Genomic DNA, 4,453 nt, shown 5'->3' with positions numbered 1-4,453 from the left:
TTAATTTATGCTTAATTGTATATTGATTATTAACGTTTTATACAAATAATTAATGAGCGGTCAAAATGACCGCGAACGGCAACTCTAGTAGTTATAGAATTCTGGGAGTTCTAGTGAAACTGACTGAAGAGGGAAATGTCAGCATTCACTGTAATGGGAAGAAATGTAGAAACATTATGTAACACTGAAAAAGGTTTGTGTGATGTGTTACATTTTTTGTTATAGCCTACAGTGTCATCTATGTTCAATATCTTTTAATAAATGTAAAAGAAAAAAACATGGCAATTGCAGTTTATTTGATATTAATGATGGTTATCAAAAAACAATACAATAATAATTACTCACATAAAAATATTCAATTGGAGTATCGGTATCGGTATCTATATCGACGATACTTGTCTTAAAAGTACTTGGTATCGGATCGGAAAGAAAATAATTGGTATCGCCCATCCCTACTCTGAACCTCAAACTCGATCGCCTGAAACATCGCGAGACTCCCTCTCATTGGCCGTGAGGGGAGCTTCGCTACCAATCGTGTACATTACCTGGTGATGCAGCTCGCTGGACGAGCCTTCTAACCCAGGTTACTAAGCGATACTGGTAATTAGTGAATCCCATTTAAGTCTCACAGGGATACCGCAATTGAGTTTGGAGGAGCCGACCATTCGGCATAACAATTGATTAATAATCAGCATTAAATAATAATTAATTAAACTTTAATTAATTCAAACATATTGGTGGAGAATATTAAAATTTATTTGAGCTAATAATTCCTACATAACCATTTCACAACCCCGGTTTCTGAGGCACGGGAATGTGTGCAGCCAGCACCCAAAGATGTGCTCGGCACAGCAGCACCATCACCACCTGTTTCATCCTCAGCACTGGGGGCACCTCTTGTACTATTGTCTGTAAGAATAAATAAACAGAATAAACGAAAGTAACACTGCATCTGCGCCCTACTTGTTATTCATAAACATGCAAGTAATTCAAACGAGTATGGTACGAGAAAAACTCACCCACGCTGACATCGGCTTCCCCCTCCGCCGATAAAAGTGTGAACCTTCTTTTTATCACATAGAACTATAAACATGAAGCAGTATATAAAAGTGTCGCACTTACGATTATTTACAGTATGTAATTCTTGATAATGATAACTATGTTACTGGTCTATGTATGTAATGTACTTTTTAATCATTATTTAATCATCGTTGCTCAAAGGGTGTGATGTGAGACCGGGAATTCCGCAACCTCCGCCTGTGCTGTTAAGACTTCTTACGGTGAGCGGCCGCTCGTATTTTCGCGTCGATTTTAATGTCCGACCACTTCTTTTTAATTTCGGCCACCGTGCGAATTTAGGAACCAACACTTTTAACTGACTCCGCCATGCTGTGCCACTCCGTCAACTTTCATTTATTGTTGATGCCACTACTTAAACCACCAAATAATATCAGTTTTCTTTTCTCGATTTCTGTTAACATGACCTCCACTTCACACTCACTGAAATACTTCTTTTTCCCACATGGTGTATCCATTGTTGTTTAAGAAAAACATAGAACAAAGTGGGTACTTATACAGATTTACATATGCAAATATGCTGAAACTCACATGCTGTATCTAGGAGTGGGCTGTCATCCATGCACAGGGCTGTAGCTCAATCTCGTGCGCGTCCTGTGAGGAACGAGATGACAAAGCGAAATCGGGCAGTCTCACCAGTAAAGTGCTCAGGATGTTCCTCAATAAACAGCCCGCACTGCATGAGGAAAGCCTGGCAATGATCTGGGTTGCCGTCATACTTCTTAGGCATTGCAAAGGCACGGAAGCAGACACCCTGGGTGGGGAAGCAGGTAGGTCAGCCTGGGCATCCTGCCCCTCCATAAGCTGAGAGACGAGGGTAGTCAGCTGGTCAACCTCCTGCTGCAGCCTCTGGTTCTCTGCGGGGTCCATGTTATACAGGCGAAGTATTCTGTCAGGCTTCCCAATCAGGGAAGAGGCAGACCCTGAAATGCAAGAGAACACTTTAATAAGGGAAGGAGGTACACCAAAGTCCTGAGGGTATATCCAAAAGAGAGGAAGGCAGGGCAGGGAAGGCAGGGCAGGGAAGGCAGGGCAGGGAAGGCAGGGCAGGGCAGGTGGGAGAGACAATGGACAAAGAAATGCTCAGTTTGCGTGATTAACATGGCAACAATACTTTGCGATTTCGAGGGAATCGCTTCCGTATTAAATAGAGCCATTAATTAGGTGGCAATTGCCTGCCGCTGCGTGGCCCCGCCCCTGTGGGCATGACAGTTACGCAATTTTGTTGTTGTGCATAACAGTACAACATCAGTGTCCAGTCTAGGTGGTGTATAGCTTACTACACACATAGGCCTAGGTTATATGGTATAGTCTAAATAATGATTAAAAAGTACATTAAATACATAGACCAGTAACATAGTTATCATCATCAAGAATTACATACTGTACATAATCGTAAGTGCGACACTTTTATATACTTCTGCTTCATGTTTATAATTCTATGTGATAATAAAGAAGGTCCACAGTCACTGTCATCTCTGTGTGCAACCAAACAAAACTCATCAGAACCAGCTCTATAATTGTGGATGTGACCTTCCTCCCACTCAGCTGCCAGGTGGCTCCTGCTTTCCACACAGCCAGACAGTATTTTGTAACACAGTTTTTGTACCTCGGGATCATACCAAATATTTTCTAAGCAAGCACAGAATTTTGCACTGTCTAAATGCATAATTTCCACTAAAAGGATATTAATTCTTTCTTTGTCCTCTACTGTCATGATGTGTAAGTGCCCGGAGCACAGACAAATGGGCAGGAAGCCAGGGATCAGGAACATGGGGTTTAATCGAAGGAAAGGCACGCAAATACAGACTGACAATACACGCAACAATACAATGACCGGACGGGAAACAAACAGAAACGCGGACTAAATACAATGAACTAATGACAACAATCAGAAACAGCCGTAAAACACTGGGAATCCACATGAGGTTAACAAGGGGGGCGTGGCACAGAAGGATCGGCACGATCGGGGCGTGACATCTACACTCCAGCTTAACACGAGAGTAGTTCTTTAACCAACTTTGTTTCACCTGCTTTTCTTTCCTCATTTATTTCTCTACTAAAGGATATTTCACAATAGTGAATTTTAAGTATTCCCATTTCTATACTGAAGTAACTAGATTATCATTATTTTTAATATCCAAAATATTTTTAAAGTTATTTCAAAATTAAATTTCCAATAATTTTACTGTTTTTTGTAAGTTTCAAATTTATTACAACAACAACAACAAATGTATTTTTGTATAGCGCATTATGTTGGAGTCAACCGCTCCACCGAGTCCATTGATGAGAAAATGATGATTTCCAGGAGACGATATAAGTGATAAAAAATACTTTATTACTGTTACCAAAGCTTTGGGGAACAGTCACTCAGCAGTCTTTCATGCTTCTTGTGAGCTGCTCTCCGAACAACAGATGGATACATCCTTTATAGGCAAAAAAGTTGCAACACATCAGCAAAGAATTGCAACATATCAGCATATTAATTATTAAGCATCTTGTGATCAATAGGGGGAGGTGACTGGGCAGTGGAAATTAGTCTATGGTCACCTTGCTATTGGTGATCATCAGGGCAGGGGCGGCTGAGTGGTAGAATTTAGACTGGTTACCCTGTTATCAGTGACCATCAGGACAATACCAGAATTAACCTTCCCTGCAGCCGTCCCCTGAGGCTGTTTTCGCCCTTGCATCTCACTTGTCCCTCAAGCCCCCCTCCCCGTGGCTATTTATATTGTTTTATGTTGCAACAGCTTACTTCTCAAACTTAGATCTATACCTTAGTTTGGGCCTCTTGCGACATACTGGTTCCACACTTTAAGCATTACAGCCTGCTACAGAATCATTGCATCATCCGAAGTTTGAAACAGTAAGGTCATATAATAATCATCCAATTATATATATGCATCTCCGTTTAACAATTACTTCTGGTAATGGTTTCATTACTTCAGCTTTTCATGATTTGCATACTCATTGATTAATATTCTATAAGCATTAAGCATAATATAAATTTTTCTCCCACAATATTCTGGTGTTTCCTGTTATTTTAGCAAGCTCTAAGTCGCATAAACATGTTCTAGCTCACGCCGTCTGCATCTTCACGCACCCCCTGTCCTCCTGACCTCCTTGCTCGCCTCTGCCATTTTCCATCTCCCACAATTATCACAACATTACATCGTCTCAAAGCGCTTTACCCCCAGTGAGTGAGCCATAGGCGACAGTGGCAAGGAAAAACTCCCTAGAAGGAAGAAACCTTGGGAGGGACCAGACTCAAAGGGGGAGCCCATCCTCCAGGGGCCGGCAGTCAAATACAGTAAATTTTGAGACACAAACGGGGAGCAGGGGGAAGATGGCAAGCCGGTGCCAACGCTCCCTCCAA

General features: G+C 41.6%; 1 long non-coding RNA gene across 1 annotated transcript; it reads right to left on the bottom strand.

Moving 5' to 3' along the window:
* Positions 1 to 230: 230 nt before the first annotated feature.
* LOC140578380 (uncharacterized) lies at positions 231 to 1,996 on the bottom strand. Its single transcript, XR_011982519.1, has 3 exons — positions 1,609 to 1,996; positions 1,020 to 1,083; positions 231 to 909 (listed from the first exon to the last, which is right to left on the bottom strand). It is a non-coding gene; the product is annotated as an uncharacterized lncRNA (long non-coding RNA).
* Between the last annotated feature and the right edge of the window lie 2,457 nt (positions 1,997 to 4,453).

Source organism: Paramormyrops kingsleyae, chromosome 14, assembly GCF_048594095.1.
Source record: "Paramormyrops kingsleyae isolate MSU_618 chromosome 14, PKINGS_0.4, whole genome shotgun sequence".
NCBI lineage: Eukaryota > Metazoa > Chordata > Actinopteri > Osteoglossiformes > Mormyridae > Paramormyrops > Paramormyrops kingsleyae.
This window is presented reverse-complemented; position numbering and strand designations above follow the sequence as displayed.